The 17,683-nt window shown below is 43.8% G+C and overlaps 1 protein-coding gene across 1 annotated transcript in view; it reads left to right on the top strand.

Moving 5' to 3' along the window:
• ELP3 (elongator acetyltransferase complex subunit 3) overlaps positions 1 to 17,683 on the top strand; it is a 127,707-nt gene that overhangs the window by 14,335 nt on the left and 95,689 nt on the right. The gene's annotated exons all lie outside the window — the stretch shown is intronic.

Genomic DNA, 17,683 nt, shown 5'->3' with positions numbered 1-17,683 from the left:
CAACTGAGTAGCAGCAGCAGCTGGGGGTCAAGCCTGCTTAGTGTTCTGCTTTCTATTGATCATGTGTAGAGTTACTTTTGTTTTTGTCTGGAAGAAGCTTAAGCAGCAGAAACTGTCTCTGCTGTGTGTCCTCATTTGTAATGCATGCCCCGATTTCCAGTACCTGGTTTTTGGAAAGAAAGTGTTTTATGTGAGAAAATACAGTATGCAACTTATTAAGAGATCAGATTTAAATAATGACTCTTCTGGGGAAGCAAAGGAACAAACATATTCTTAATTTAGTTTCTGAATCATATAAATAGGTTTCCATGTTACCTCTTTAAAGGGAGGGTGGCCTGCAGGTGGTCACTGAGGAAAATCTCATGCACATACTGAGAGGTTGAGTCAACACAACATTTATTCTTAAAGGAGTCTTGCAGATTCAGGCCCTTTCCCCTTAGTGCTGATGCACTGAATTGTCAGCAGCCTCAAAACTATATTACTTTCCTTTTCCCTTGATGCATGATTTTGTGGGGACTGAATGCGTTGGGGTTTTGAGGAAGATAGACTGGATGGTTAAGAAAGCTGTGTTTAATTAATCTCAGCTCTTGCTAGGGGTGCACTGCAGGCAAGATATGGCTGTCGTGCCTCTTTCAACAGGGAACAAAAGCAGAGTTTTGAGAACATTTGTATCGGCTCTCGGTTTCACCGTGCTGCAATCATGGCACTGCGAAGACAACTTCTTGCAGTTCAGGAGACTTCAGCGACACAGGACTCCTCTTCTAGAGGCAATCCTAAATGCATCCTGTGTATGAATGTTCCTTCTGTAACAGTATTTCATTGTAACGTCCAAAGGGAACATTAGATCCTGTAGTCTGACCTCCTCTATATCATGGGCCATTATATTTTACTTTGCTTCCCTGAAGATAAGCTTCTGTAAAACACATTGCTAGCTCAGTGCAGGAAAGCCATCTAGTCTCTGGACCTTAGCAAGCTCACTCCAATGATTTATTAACTTCAATGTAAAAGCAAAGAAAAGTGCTCGTTTCTGATTTGAATTTTTGGTATCAGATTCTAGCCAAGCTTCCAGCCACTGATTCTTGCTGTGCCTTTTTGTGCTAAATTAAAAGGCTCTATATTATCCGGTAATTTTTTTTTTCATGTGGAGATGTATACAGACAAATTTTCTCCTCAGTTGGCTTTTTGATAAGGAAAGCTGTGTCACCTCTTCCAGTTTCTCACTGCAAGACATTTTCTTCAGCCTTCAAATAATTTTTCTGGAAATTGTGTGCACCATCTTCACTATTATTCCCTGTGTCTTCCAGTTTTCTGGTATTGATTTCCCTGATAGCATTTACAGAAGTAAATTGCCAGCTGACTAACCAAAGATCACATTAGTCTTTTCTGCCACAGCATTGCACTGGGAGCTCATATTCAGCTGCTTGCTACTGTGACCTCCTAGATCCTTTTTACAGTCCTTTTTTTTTTTCCAGGACACAATACAAAATTCTGGAGGTGTGACTGCATCACTGTTCCTAGATATATAACTTTCCATTTGCTTCTGCTGAATGCTGTTTGCTTGAGCACTTCCAAGTGATCCTGATCGTATGACTACCCTCCCATTATTCGCTGTTCTTTGCCAAACCACTCTGTCATCTGTAAGGTTTCATCAACAGTGATGTTATTTACTTCCAGATCACTGATGAAAGTGTTCAGTAGTAGCAGTCTGGCTTAGTGTCATATCAGTAGGAATGTAGGACTGGAAGGAACCTCCTAGGCCAGAGTCTTCTCCCTTGTGTTTTAGACATATAATAACTCACATAAACTTATCAAGCTTCCTATTAGTTATGCTGCTGTTGTCCTCTGCAGGCAGGAGGGCTGTTCTGTACTATTGCTGCTCAGATGGTTAGAGAGTCTTCAAATTCCTTCAGTTTATTCATGGCCAGTTTGTACTTATCTGATCTTGTGCCAGCAGCGTGTTTCATTTTAAATAACCGCTCACCCCTCATTGTTTTATAGAGAACAGCAGAGTCCAATTTCAGCCATTCTTTTGGTAGTCTAAGTAGGCTAAACTCCTTTGCCTTTTCAAAAAGGTCCTCTATTCCCTTGGTTATTGTAATAGCCCTCTGCACCAGTTCCAGTTTAAATTAGTGCGTCTTGAATATCGGTGACTGGAATATTACACAGTATTCCGGACAAGGTCTCATTGTTGCATCATACAAGGGAATTAATATTTTTCTATTGGTACTGGAAATGCCTATCCTGATAAAATTTAGGATTGCCCTTTTCACAGCCACTTCACTTTGATGGCTCATACTCTCCTGTGAGTATGAGTCAACCGATCCCTTAGTGTATAGCGGAAATTTTTTTTATTGCTCCCTAAGTGGTATATTGTATTGCATCCTATTAAATTTTATTTCATTTCTGTTACTCATGTCCTTGATGTCATCCAGTGCTTTCTGTATGTTAGTTTGACAGCTCTTCTGTGTTGATGATGCCTTACATCTTTGTGGCAGCAGCAGATTTCATTAGCATACCCTTCTTCTTTGTGCCAAGGTCATTAATGGTAAATGTCCCAAGAATTTTTTTGCAGTGCCCTTGCAGAAACACCCCCATTCAATGATGATTCTTCATTGATGACTAATATGAAAACTTTTAGGTAGCAAGTTCTTAATACATTGTGTATGTTCTTCATTGATTTTTTTTGCATAATGGTAATTTTTCAACAACATTGTCAGGTGATACCAAGTCAAAAAATGCCTTACAAAAGTCTGTCTGTACAATTACTTAATCAGCCTTACTTAATCAAACTTATAAAACCAATTGGAGAATGTAATATTATTGGATGAGGCCTATTTTCTGTAAAACAGTATTGACTGGCACTGGTTATTCCTAACCTTTAGATCTCTATTGATTAAAGAATCCTGTGTCAGTATTTCTGTTTTGCCTGTGACTGTCAAGGTTGCTGGCTAGTACGTCAAAGAGCTCTGAGCAGCCACAAGATTTCATTTGCCTTTCCTCCTCCGTTTTAAGTTTTATTTCTTCCAAATAAAACAGCTTAAGGGCAAGGTTAGACAAATAGTTTGTGTATTTGTGTTTCCTTTCTCTTAAGGGAAGGCAATTTACCACTGTTCAGCTTTAACACTTTATTCCAATCGCATGGGAAATGTAAGTTACCTGGCATCTTACCCCAGACTGATGCAGGGCTGAGTTACTGCAGTTGAGCAGCACTTACTGTGGGATAGCAGTGGACAAACAAAACGGTTACTGCAGATCAATTTGTGTGCTCTTTGTCCGCTCCCTAATATAAATTCCATACACAAACCGTATCTCTAGAAGTTTACTTCCTACCTCCGAGATCCTCTGAATGCAAGTGAAGGGGGTAGGCAAACATCCTCTATGCTGGTGATGCACGTTGAGTTTGTGATCCCACATAACTTCCAGATCCTGCTTGGCAGTGCTACTGCTGGACAGTTTTCTTAGCATGTTGTATAATTGTGCATTTGGTTATTCCATAGGGCAGCATCTCTGTGGCTTGCCTCTGAATTTAATTTTGTGATCTTTAGCCCAGCACTCCAATTTATCAAGATCCCTTTTCATTTTAATCCTGTCCTCCAAAGCGTTTGCAACCATGACCAGCTTTGTCACCTGTAAATGTTATCTGTATACTCTCACTCTGTGCTTCTGTGTCTATTGATAAAGGATTTAACAGTACAGGACTCAGACCAGAGGACTGTGGATCACTTGAGACCTCCTACCAGTCAGACTCTATCCATTAACACTTATTCGTTGCTTGAGGTTGTTCAGCCAGTTATATTCTCCACCTGCTTAGTAATTCTGTTTAACTGATGTTGTTCCCACTTACATATGAGAATGGCATGTAGGTCTGTCATATTATGTCCTCTGCATTCCCCTGATGTGTTAAATTCATGAGTTTGTCAAAGGAAGAATCAAGTTGGTTTGGCTCACTTTGTTCTCAGCAAATGTGTGTTGGCTCTTCCTCCCCTTTGTACTTACAAACTGACTGTTTTATAAGATGATTCAGGAACTTCCCAGGTAATGAGTCAGACTGAGTGGTCTTAATTTGCCGTATTCTCTTTTCTTTTTTTTTTTTTTTTTTTGTGAAAGTGGGCATCACATTTACTCCATTCACTCCATTTACTCCATCACATTTACATCCCAGTACTCTGGGACCTTACCTGTCATACCAGAGTTGTGCAGATATTATTTCCAGTGTCTTTTGAGATTCCAGTTACTTCCTTTAGCATCATGAGGCGAAGTCCACTAAGCGTTGATTTAAATTCATTCAAATTAGTCACATTCTTGATTTAGGAAAGGTGCAACCTTTCTAGTCTGATGGGCTTCCAGGCCGTTGGGTCTTGCTTTCTTTTATGCCACACAGTTTGGTTTCTGAGTCACAGCTTACAATCATGTCATCCTGGGACTTTTCCTATTCGCCTGGAAAGTGGACTAAGCCAGGTGAAGGGACCATTTAAACCCCTGCCCCCTTTAGAGGGTCATTTCACCCTGGGATAGCGGCAACTATCGTAGCTTCTGAGAACCTTGGAAACATGAAGATATTTACCTCCAGAACTTCCTTGTTCTGACGGACATGAGGAACAGAGACTAAGTGACTTGCTTAAGGTTGTACAGGTTGATTTGATGTATAACTTTCCAGCAGATTGATTTATAAATTAGGAGAAGAAACATAGCCTTTGAGGATCCCTAATGCTTTTGTAGGGCTGTTAGGACTGTGTGGTATTTATCAGTGAACTGTGAATACTTACCTATGTAACATGTTAAACTAAAGGTTGCTAACATATAAGTGAAAACCTGGAGTAAATGTAGTAGGTGCGCTTTGACATCTGCAGTGAAAATGACTGTAAAAGTCATTCATCCTTTTGTAGAAAGACAGCCCACATCTCTCTCTCTCTGTTTTAGAGCTCCAGGTTTTTCCTTCTTCTGTGTTTCCTCTGGAGGGCAGCAAATACTATGGATTTTTTTCCCTATTTGGGGCAGGGGCGCTATGCTGATGTTTCCCAATGGAATAGACAGAGCATTATAATCGCAAGCAAACTGGGAAAACCAGTCAATTTGTTTGGAAGTGCAGGTTTCATAGGGCCTGGTCTTGTAGATAAATGAGACATTTGAAGGTTCATTTGCAGGTCCTTTCCTCAAGTAGAACTCTCTAAAACATTTCCTTATTAGACTGCATAATGACGAGCTGCAAAGAGGGAGATATAATTGCATTTGGTCTAATGCTCTAGCTAGTGACTTATTAAAACTTTAACAGTCTCAGGGACCTGGTGGGCAGGATCCCTTGGGAGGCAAGTCTGAGGAAAAAAGGAGTCTCTCTCAGGGGCACAGGACCAAGCTATCCCGATGAGACAGAAGAATGGTAAATGCAGTGGGAGACCGGCCTGGGTAGACAGCGATCTCTTTCTTCAAGCAGTTTTAACTCAAAAAGGAATCTTAAACAATGTGGTTCATAGTACTAGGGAAGAGGTATGAGAATCACACGGGCATGCAGGGAGAAAATTAGAAAGGCCAAGGTCCAATTTGAGGTGCAGCTGGCAGGGCACATAAAAGGCAATTAAAAGGGAGTCTACAGGTATGTCAAGCATTGGAGGAAGACCACAGGTTCCCTTCCAGAACGCGGAAGGTAATCTGGTCACCGACGCTGCAGAGAAGATTGAACTACATCATGTCTTGTTTATTTTAGTTTTCACAAAAAGGGGTAGTTACCAGATGAAGAGTGCAAAAGGAGACAAACAGCTTAGACGAGAGGAAGGACAGATTAGGGATTACTTAGAGAAGCCAGATGCTTTCAAGTCAGGAGGGCTAGATGGGATGCACCACAAGGGACTGAAGGAACCAACCGAGGTCATTTTGGAGCCCCTGGCTTGGCCTTGAGAACTCCCAGTGGTTGGGTGAGATCCCAGATGATTAGAAAAGGGCAAATAGAGTGCCCATCTTTAAGAAAGGGAAGGAGGAGGATCCAGGACAAATCAACCTGACCTTGATACCTGGAAAGATTATGGAGCAGGTGCTCAAGGACTCTGCTGTGAAGCACCTAGAGGAGAACAAGGTGATGAGGAACAACCAGCATGGATTCACTAGACCAAGTCATGGCTGACCAACCTGATGTCCTTCTATGATAAGGTGACAGGCTCTGTGGATGGGGGGAGAACAGTGGATGTGATATACCTTGATGGTAGCAAGGCTTTTGACACGGTCTCCCATGCTGTTCTTATTAACAAGCTGAGGAAATACAGACTAGATGAAAGTATTGTAAGGTTGGTACATAACTGGTTGGGTCATCATACTTGGTGAGGAGTCCTTAACGTCAAGTTAAGAGGAGGTATCAAGTGGGGTTTCTCAGGGGTCTGTCCAGGATCTGGTATTGTTTAATATCTTCGTTAATGATTTGGATTATGGGATCAAGTGATTAGCAACATTTCGGATGACAACAAGTTGGCTGGAATTGCGGACACTCCAGAGGGCAGGGCTAAGATCCAAAATGATCTGGATAGATTGGAGAAATGGTCCTTAATTAATGAGATGAGATTCAACAAGGACATGTGTAAAGGCCTGCAGTTAGGATGGAATAATTGCATGCACAACTGCAGACTGGGGAAGGACTGACTGGGCTGCAGCACTGCACAGAAGGACCTGGGGATAACCATGGACCATAAGCTAAGTGTGAGCCAACAGTGAGCTCTTGTTGCAAAAAAAAGAAAAATCCAACAGCCTTCTGGGTTGTATTAACAGGAGTCTGACTTACAGATTGAGGGAAATGAATCTTCCGCTCTATTCAGCACTGATGAGATGTTACCTGGTGTGCTGTATCCGGTTTTGGGCCCTGTACTTTAAGAAGGACATGGGCAGATTGGAAAGAGTCCAGTGCAGAGCAACCAAAATGATCAGGGGCCTGGGAAGCAGGACTTACGATGAGAGTCTGAAAGAAGTAGGATTGTTTAGTTTGGAGAAAAGACTGACGGGGGTTTTGATAGCAGTCTTCAAATACCTGAAGGACGATTGTAGAGAGGATGGCGATGAGCTTTTCTCTGTGGCTGCAGGGGATAGGACTAGGAGCAATGGCCTTAAACTGCAGGTTGGAGATTTAGGTGGGAGAATAGGAGGAATTCTCTGACTAAGGGTGGTCCACCACTGGACCTGGCCGTGGAGAGGTGCTGTGGAGTCTCCATCCTTGGAAACTACCCGGAGCAGGTTGGACAGAGGCTTGCCTGGGATGTTTTAGTTAGGGACAGTCCTGCCTTGAGCAGGGGCCTGGACTAAATGATATTGTGAGGTCCCTTCCAGCCCTACTTTCCTGTGGTCCTAAAAGAATAAACTTTGGGAGGAAGGATGGAAGGTGAAAATTTTAATTCAGAGTGTAAATGTGACTTAATTGCTCTACCCCCTAGCCAGAGTGGATGGTTGAGGACGGGGCACTCAGCCCATGAGGGATTATGTTGCAGCCCCTGGGCTCCAGCCACGCCCCTCATCGCTTCAGCTGAAGGGCAGCCGGTGTCTCCAGGCTCCCCTTCCTCCTCCGGCTTCCAGTGCTTGCTCCCATCCTAGCAGGCGGAGCAGCACGCTGTGAGTGGCTGGGGGTTAGCCTGGAGCTATGGGGGAGGCCTGGGGGTGAGCCTGGAGCTATGCAAAATAGCCGTGGTGGTGCTGGTGGAGGTAGTGCCCATGTGGGCACTCGGTACAGCGGGGTGGCACAGTGTAACGGTGAGAGGGGGCTCGGGTGCGTGGTACAGGGATGCTGGGGGTGGGCATGCAGCCAGGGGGGCCGCGGCTCATCCTTGTGCAGCCTGTGGGTATTGAGCCCCTGCTGGTGCGGCCCCCAGTCACTTAGAAGTTGGACAGGCATGGTTCAGAGCATGGCTACCAAGCCTTTCTGTTTTGCAACTAAATCCCGGAGGAGACTGGGCTTGTGATATCTCCAGAGGGGGCTTGATCAAGTGCACAACTGTCTGTTGTCTAGATCCTAATTGGTTTATTTAGCAAAGAGGCCAGCTGACTTTTTAGGGATAAACTACATTCAATTTAAGTGAGTTGGCTGAACAAGGTGGATGAACTGGGTTCGTCAATGTAAAATTCACTTCAAATAAGCTAGGATTGTTCAAGTTGCGCTTCCTGACTAAGGCAGAAGTGTTGAAGGTTGCGTATCTTCTAGCTAGGTCATAAATGCACTTTTCATGCTTAGCTCACCTCCTCATATTAGCAGCTGTACTAGTTGTACACCTGGCAGTTGTAATACAAGGCTATTGCTTTAGATTTAGATATGTTCAGAGTGAGCTTCCAGTTTATTTTATTTTTCCTTATGTATATAAGGATTCAGCATTTCTCCAGCATGGAATCATACCTCTCTCTAGTCTGGTTCAAATAAACAAGTTAAATTCTTTACCACTATTACTTGTTTTATGTTGTGGGAAATGCAATTGTTTTCCTTTCATTGCTGCAGACTGTTGTAACCTGTATCCTTGATCTCTCTAGTCACTTGTTTTCCAAGGGAAACAAGACTAGAGGGATTTGATATTTTTTTTCTTCCTAAAAAAATTGCGCAGAGACTTTGGACCTTAAGTAATGATCTGATTAATTACCAAGGGACTATGCAGTTCAGAAGTTTCAAAACAGCTTCTTGAGTTTTGTCTTCTCTCAGTAAAATCATGCAACAGGGGCTTGTAGAAGGGAGAAAGACAGATCCCAGTCTGTCTGAACTTGGACATTAACTTTTTCTTTCTTTCTTTCTTTGAGCAAAGTGTTTCTCTTTTTTTTTTTTTCTTTACTAGCCTCAAATGCCATCTTTGTATGAGCCCGGTGATGGTAATGTGTGCATCTCCGGTACAGGTCTAATGGATTTATGTCACTGGAATACTCATGTTAGCACTGTATGCCTTCGTAGTTACCTTACTCATCTCCATTTTAATATTTCCCGAAATGGCAGTCTGTATCGGAGTCCACAGGACCTCCTTAGTTTTACTCCTTGCTAGCTTTTTCATTCCATAGTGGTTTATTTTCGAGCCTCCTAGAATAATAGAATCGAAGAAAAGTAGGGCTTATAGGCACCCCCAGAAGTCATCTAGTCCAAACCTCTGCTTGAGGCAGAATCAGCCCTAGCTATATTATCCTGTACAAATCCAATGTCTAATCTCTTAGCAAAATTAGTCAACCCTGATGCAACATAAAATACCACATTCAAACTTGCCACAGGTAAGGCAGGGGGACCACGGTAGCCAGTGTCCTTCTACTACAAAAGTTGTTAATATATACTTAAGAGATACCAGGTAGAGGTCCACACCCCTGCTGCAGAGGAAGGCAACCCCACTTCCTCCCCTCCCACTCCATACCAGTCTGGCAATGGGGTAAAATACCTTCCTGGCCCAAAATGTGTCTGTTAGGGCTGTGCGAAGCGTCAGTCCCTGATTCGATTCCGCTTGATTCGGTGGCCGAATCTCCGAATTGAATCAGAGGGCCCTTTAATCTCTCTGAATTGAATCGGACCCCTCCAAATCGATACGGAAAGATTCGGCAATTTGGACATAGACACAGCTTTAGTTTTTTCTACATACCTCTAGGTAGCAGGCAGCTTGTGAATGCTTCGATGCTGGGGTGCATGGAGCGTCCCACAGACGTGCAGTGTGGTTCCCAGTGTGCTCAGCAGCAGACCTGGAAGAGGACCAGAAACATTTCCGGTCCACTTCTGGATCTGCCAGGGAGCGCGCTGGGGGGCCCCCTGAGCCCCCCGGCTCAGTGACTGGTGTCTCCTGGGTCTGGGGAGCACCCGGGTTCCCCCCATGGCTGATTGCCAAGCCATTGGGGGGGGTGCGGGGGGGGCACCCCCCTGCGCTCCTATGGGATGCTCCATCTGCCCTGCTATTGCAGTGTTCACATGCCGCGCGGGTACCTCGAGGTATGTAGATAAAACATTTAAAGCTGTCTCTGTCTGAACTGCTGATTCTCCGAATTGGCATCGAATCTTCAGATTCGGTCTTGGCCGAATCAAATCAGGGTCAGCGATCCAAAGCAATGAATTGAATCGCTGTCACTGATTCGGGTTGAATCCGAATTGAATAGGGCCTTCTTCACACACCCCTAATGTCTATCAGTCTGACCCTGAACTGAGGGACAAGACTCTGTAGCCAGGACCTCTGGGTTTAATTCCCAGCAGGAGTATTGGTACAGGCCTGTCATGACCCCAGCTAACACCCAGTGCCTCTGAGGAAAGCATAAAACACCCCTAGCACATGTAGCAGTGGAGGGAATTCCTCCCCAGCCTCATATGGCAACCAGCAAAGTCCAGGAGCATGGGAAATACCTAGACTAGAACATAGGCGTAGCTATGCCTGGATCATCCCTGACCAGTGGTTGTCCAACTTCTTGAGCACCTCCAGTGATGGAGAGTTCACAACTTCCCTAGGCATTTGTTCCACTGCCTCGCTGCTCTAACAGTGAAGTTTTTCCTGATATCCAGTTTAAATCTACTTTGCTGCAAATTCAAGCTATTGGTCCATGTTCTACTGTCTGCAAGAGAGAGAAGCTGTTTTCCTTGATGGCAGCCCTTCAAGTACTTGAAGACTGCTATCATCTTATAGAATCATGGAAAATGAGGGTGGGAAGGGATCTCAGGAGGGCACATCTAGTCCAACCCCCTGCTCCCAGCAGGACCATCCCCTACTAGATTGTCTTAGCCAAGGTTTTGTCTACCCAGGTCTTCAAAACCTCCAAGGATGGAGATGCCACAGCCTCTTTGGAGAGTCCGTTCCAGTGCTTCACTACCCTCCTGGTGAGAGAGTTTTTTCTAATATCTCACGTAAACTTCCCTTGCTGCAACTTGAGCCATTGCTCCTTGTTCTGTCCTTTTCCCTCACTGAGAACAGCCCAGCTCCATCCTCTTTGCAACCCCCCTGCAGGGAGGTGAAGGCTGCTATTCAATCCCCCTCGGTCTTCTCTTCTGCAGACTAAATAAGCCCATTTCCCTCAGCCTTTCCTCAGGAGTCATGTCCCCCAGCCCCCTAAACATTTTTGTTGCTCTCCACTGGACTGTCTCCAACTTGTCCACATCCTTTCTGTAGTGGGGGGCCCAAAACTGGACACAGGACTCCAGATGTGGCCTCGCCAAGTGCTGAATAGAGGGGAAGAATTGCTTCCCTCGATCTGCTGGCAGTGCTCCTACCAATGCAGCCCAGGATGCCGTTACTCTTCTTGGCAACAAGGGCACACTGCTGGCTCCTGTTCAGCTTCTTGTCTCCTGTCACCCCCAGGTCCTTTTCTGCAGAGCTGCTGCCCAACCAGTCAGCCCCCAGCCTGTACTGGTGTGTGGGATTGCTCCGTCCTAAGCGTTGGGTATGTTGGGGATTATTTGCCCCCAGATGAAGCACCTTACACTTGGAAGCATTCAACTTCATGTGGTTCCGGTCCACCCAACTCTTGAGCCTGGCCAGGTCCACCTGTATCTGCAGCCTATCTTCTGGTGTGACCACACTGCCCCATAACTTGGTGTCGTCCGCAGACTTGGCCAGTGAGCTTTTTGCTTCCCCATCCAAATCATTGATAAAGATGTTGAAAAGCACTGGACCAAGCATGGGCCCTTGAGGGACACCCCATTTGCCTTCCATCCCTGGTCCCGCATCACCTCCCCTACTCTATCCTGAATAGGAAATAAATCAATGCCCAAGTGTAGTGCTTGGGAGATTGTGCTGTTTGGATGCAGTACCGTGGGTAGGGTTCGAGGTTGGACTGCTTGCAATCACTAAAATAACCTGTTTTTGCAAGAGCTGGTACTACTATCCTGGTCAGATTTCAGCTTTGGAGCCATGCATCCTACCTATCTGATCCTTCTTTTTAATGTCAGTGTTCTTCATTTAGTGTGCGTCTTGCTGTACGTAGCAAATATTGTTAAAGCATTTAAATATCTCCCTACCTGAAAGGAGTTACGCTGACTTGAAGTTGTGTATCAGATTTAACAAACACAGTACCTTGGTAAGCTCCTCAAATGGAAGCTTGCCCAAAAGCAAACTTACTGCCATCTGGAAGTTTTTTGTGCAAATTATGGAGCTGTTATTTCAAACAAACACCCACCTGGACTGATCTGAGAGAAGTGACGTTGGACTTCCATAAAAATGTTTTACGTAGAATAGATAAGTAATTGCTGCACATGGATCTTACTATACATTTAACATTTATATAGCACTCAGTTGGCAGGGTGATTTATGTCCTCGGAGACTGTTCTAGGTAAAAATACTTACCTCGGGTTCTGTGAAAAATAAGTGACTTGAGGAACAAACGAATGAATTGCAGAGCACGAGGAACTCTTCCGTCGTTAGGAATACACAAGGTGGAGAAATTCTAATTTTTCTCTTGAGAGCGCAAAGCTTTGGAAATTTCAGAGTATTCCTGGATCTTTATCAAACGAGGATAGGGAGTTGGTGATAAGAGAACAGCATTTCTGCTGTGGGAGGGAAGGTATTGTTACGAGATGGTTTGTGTGTTGCTGCTTTCTGCATGCTCCAGGAATGCACCCATCTCTGGGCACTGGAATAGGCAGCTGGGTCAGAATTTATGGCTGCGTTTGCCCTTCCAAAGGGAGAACAGTAACATGAAGTAAGAGAGGCATAAAGTACAAGTGGAAATAAGAATTGATTTTTTTTTTTTCCTTTCTCAATCATTTTACTCCTCTCCCATAATCCATGACTCATCAGCAATGCTGATCATGTTTGTTTCCCACTGTGACTCACTGCCTAACCCTGAAGGTCTAAGCGCCTCGTACTTCTAGAGTTGCTGGTATTTTGGGGAGCTGAGCACCTATCAGGATCTGGCTTGTAATTTGTAAATGCTCTGCATTCTTCTGAAGGACAAAGTGCATTTTGAATACACTTTCCCTCTGTGCCTAGGCTGGACTGTGGTCTCTCATCTGCCCCTTTTTTCCTCTGCCCTAAGCTCAGTTTATTAAAAACAAAACAGCTGCCCTTCACCTTTAATTTTAACCCCATAATGCTGCATCTTAAGCTTGTTCTAGCCTTTGCCTGTTCTCCTAATGGGAAAAGCAAGTCTAGGTGGAAAAGTGAATGCAACCTGGTGATCCGCAAGTCCATGTTAGCCTGCATGTGTGAGAACCTAACTTGGCAGTAAATAGATGATGGGCATAATAGAAAGTTATTGTCTGTACGCACACAGTGTGCTGCATAAGCTTTACTGGGATAGTTAAAGCAGTACAATCCTCACTGGGTGGACAGTTACACTGGTGTACCCATGTAGTTCCTGTAAAAAGTCATGCTGTTTATTTGCTGGTTTGTTTTGTTGCATGGCAGGAGGAGAATAATTTCCAAGAAGAGTCATTATCCAGGGCTGGTTCTGCTTTAAGCCCCCTAACCTGCAGTCCCGCTTCCAAGGGGCTTTTTGTTCACTGCCCTAAAAGTCTGAACCTGCGGCTGAGACTGCAGCTCTGACGTCCTTAGGAATTGTGGGCCCTCTGTGTCTCGTTACGCTTATGATATTGCTTCCCGACTCATGTTTGTAGTCAGTTCATTTTTTTGACCAAGTGTCTTTATGTGGCTGTCTGTGAGCTGTCGCCACTTAGGGCACCTATACACATGCAGTGAGGCTGCTCCAGCATGCTGTAATTGCAGCGTGTTGAAGCAGACTCAGTTAATTGAGACTGCAGGAGCGTGGTAATTACCACACTCCAGCAGACTCCAGCGTCACATGTATCAGTGTCCCCATGCTGAAAAACAGCAATGGAGGTGCTTTAATTTAAAGCCCATTCAATGAGCTTTAGTTAAAGCAGCCCCACTGCCGTTTTTCAGAGTGGGGACACTGATACACGTGACATTCGAGGCACTTTAATTAGAGTGGCTCTCTCTCTAGATGCCCTTACTTGGGTAACTTGGCACTGAGCCTCCTTTCTTCCCCAGATTTTGTTGTTTCCTTGAGAAAAAGCTTTTGAATACCTAACTACGGCATGGACATTTCAACCAAGGGTGCAAGTAGCCAGAAGCAACTATTACCCCAGAGTCTACCCCAGGACAGAGGGAGATGGGTTAAGCGAGATATTTAATAAATGGCCACTGGTTTTAGTGTGCCAGTACCTTGAATCTTTGACATGTTGGATCTAATTTCTCAGAGCGCTAAGGGCGCTTATATGTGAGTGCCGAGGCTGCTTTGACAAGCATGTCCGAGCAGACTTGATTAATTGAGTTTGCTGGAACATGGGAGTTGCTGCGTTCACCAGTGATACACCTGCGTCTGGGGTATCACTGTCCCTGCGCTTGAAAATGTTGGCTGGGGCTTTTGAGCTAAAGCTCATCAAACAAGCTTTAGTGCAAGTGCCCTCGCTGCCATTTTCAAGCACAGGGACACTGATACAGGAGATGCGACAGTGCTTTAATTAGAGTGGCTCTTGGAGCCGCTCTAATTAAAGCACCGCCCTTGCCCCACTCCTGAAGCGTGCGTAAAAGTGCCCCAGGTCCTCACAATTCAGCTGGAGATGTTGTGTGGGTTGCCGAGCATTTTTTAAATCCAAATTGAGTTTTTTCCAGTGCCTTTTTCTATTTGCAGTATGGCTGTGTTCTGGAATATCTGTTTAACATGCCATCATTGTATTCTTGTGAAAGCATTTGTGTAACATCTATTCTGAAGCAAAACTGTTTTTTAAAAAGGTTCCTGTTTGAATATGAAGGAAAAATATGAGCTCTATTTTGGCATGGTAAAAAATAAACCATGTATAAACTTATGGTTACAGCCAGAGGTTGTCCTAGTTTTAAATCTCCTTGTGAATTTTACTCCCTGATAGTGAAAAGTAACTGGTACAAGTCTCTTTTGAGAAACTGTATTACTACTGTAAAACCTATGCTTTACGAGTCTAATTACTAAGGGCTGCTGATGAAGTTCCCATGGTTATTTGAGGTCTTTCTTTATAAATGGTAGTAGTAGTAATGTTGATAGCATTAGTGCTTCGCAGAAGGTTACACTCTTCTGTAGATTAAAGAAAACAAGGCTTGTTCCTGACTGGGGCCATTTGGCTTGTGACAGGCATTGTCTTCATGTGCCCTTCCCAGGTAAGACACGGTTGACTCTTGTTCTAGCGCCTCTTGTTAGGTGGCTTATACCAGAGTTTTCAGTCTGGTTTCCTCTCTCTTCTTCCTTTTATTTGCAGAGATTTGAATGGTAATTTTCCCTTTCTCAAGAGGACAAGTAGATTCTCTGGCTGTAAACACGCATCTTATTCGAGACGGTCCTAGATGGATAAAAGTCAAAACCCAGGATGGAGGAGGAGAGGCACATGTTTTACACATGGAGCAGCTTCTAGCTGCATTGCTGCCCCTTTGCTAGTAGGTGGCCAGGGAAAGCACCTGGTCTGATGGGCTTGTCCCTGGAGTAACTGGCAGTGAACTTGAATAAGCCTCCATAAATGTTCAGATCAACATGGCATTGTCCCAGAAAAATGTTAGCTCATTTTTTTTTCTCACCTGCTTTGCAGGTATGTAAAGCAGGACGGTGGGCCTAGACTTCTGTAGGATCCTAAGACAAAAGACTTTTTCCTGGGAGACGTGCTGCATCTGTTTATACCCTGACTTCTGGGAGAATTTTTGTAGCTGTGAAAACAGCATTTGCTGTTAAAATCTGATTTATTTTCACTAAGTGACTTCCGTGCATATGTAGTCTTTTCCTTGCCACTAGAACTTGAACTCCTACCCGTAGGTTGGCTGCTTGTTGGTTTGTGTCCATATATCTCTGCAGAGCTGATTTTACTTTTTTGTCTCGGTAAAGTTCAGAAGATACGTAAGCCGCTGCCCTTTCATCAGGGTGCACCTCAGTCAGACCATAGGTGTCTGACAGTGTTCAGATTTCAAAGTATTTGAAGTTTTCCCCCACTTTTCATATCAGCAGCTCTTTGAAATTTATATAATGGTGGCTGTTTTTTCTGCCACTTTCATCTATTTTCTCAGTCGATCCCTGCTGTTCATGCAGTCATAAAAGGTGATTTTTCACCTCGGTTTTCTGTCATATTTATTACTTCTCAATATTTACTTATGGGAGGAAATACTACAGGTTTCTTTTGAGATAAGAGTGTGAAGAACGTATACTAACGTAAGTACATATATACCAGCCTGCATAGATGAATTATTGCTTGAGATTTTCTACGGCCAAAGCAGGAAACCTATTTGGCAGGTGGTAACGATGATTAGTCTTCACAGAAACGATTGTTGTCTAGCTTTTGAAATATCTGTAAATGCTATTGATTTGTGCTGGTAGCAGAGCTGATAGCTTTAATGATCATAACATTATTGAAGCTGAAGAAGGAATGTCATTGTTTTGTGTTTTTGCATGTTCACCAAATTGCGTTTGAATACCTGCCAAAGAAAATAATTTTCTCATTTTTGCTGCTTCACTGCTTCGTAATGTGATGGGAATGACCGTTCTTCCTTGCCCTTCACTGAAACACTGGATTGGGACCTGGTTGATGAATACAAGATTGACAATCAGATGCATGACTTACTCAAATTGGCAACTCGGTAGTGAATTAACACCGGGTTTTGCTTTCTAGGTGTCCAGTTCTTGCCCAGGTAATCAAAAGTTAACCCAACAAATAGGAGGTGGCAACATGTAGGAGGTTAAGTTTCAGTTTACAGTGAGTAGGTCTTTGGGACAAAATGCCCTTCTTCACAGTCAGTTTCTGTAGAGTATTCAAGGATTTAATTAATAATTAGAGAAAATTCTCAAGTGCTATGAAGTGATCAGTGATCAGTTAGAAAAGTTAGACATGTATAAGTCAGCAGGACTGGATGAGCTTCATCCGAGACTGCTGAAGGAGCTGCCCAAAGTCATTGCGGGACCGCTGGCGAAACTCTTTGAAAACATGTGGCGCTCAGGGGAAGTCCCTGAAGACCAGAAGGGGATGAGAGAAGACCCGGGCAACTATAGGCCAATTAGCCTAACTTCTATCCCAGGGAAAATCCTGGAAAAGATTCATCGCAGAGTCTGTGTGCAGTAGGCTTGCCAGAAGGTAGTGTTGGCTACAAAGGACCAACTCACGGGATCATAATAAATTCTGATTTATTGTACAGGATGTGAAGTTATCAATAAAACCATAAATGCAAACTTTGAGTTACAAAGGGTACTGGTCACCTTAGCGCATGCACTCGTGCACGCACATGCACTCACTCATTCAAACCCATGTTATTTAAACCCATGCACTATAGTGCACAGTAGCTGCTGTAGTGATTGTGAGAGCACTGGTGCCAGTATACCTACCAGTCCCAGGAATTGGTTCCTTGGCTTGATTAGCCTAAAATGGCTTGTAGAGTAGTTTTGTAATGGTAAGTTCCTCTGGCTAGGCTTTTGTCATGTAATTACCTACTGATCATCATACACTCAAGGGACCAGCCCAATATAGCAGATTTTATCACTTTACAATTACAATTTCAATGCAGTTTTTAACAATGGTCCAGAGTGTAACTTCATTCTACAGGGAGTATATTCCTTACAGGTCTAAAAGTATAAAATATAAAATACAAAATGCCATGGTAAATGTGAGACAGATGAAATATAAAAATGCACTGTGAGAAATATATAAAAATGCAATATTGAGGTAGTAAGGATCAAAGGCTACTAGGGGCAGTGAGTTAGGTTAGCACCAGGATATATTTACAGTCTTTGAAGGGGATATTTTAGTTCTTTTGTTTTCTTTAGT

The sequence above is a fragment of the Alligator sinensis genome, unplaced genomic scaffold (assembly GCF_000455745.1).
Source record: "Alligator sinensis unplaced genomic scaffold, ASM45574v1 scaffold637_1, whole genome shotgun sequence".
Lineage (NCBI taxonomy): Eukaryota > Metazoa > Chordata > Crocodylia > Alligatoridae > Alligator > Alligator sinensis.
The sequence above is the reverse complement of the archived record's forward strand: the minus strand, read 5'-3'. Positions and strand labels throughout refer to the sequence as shown.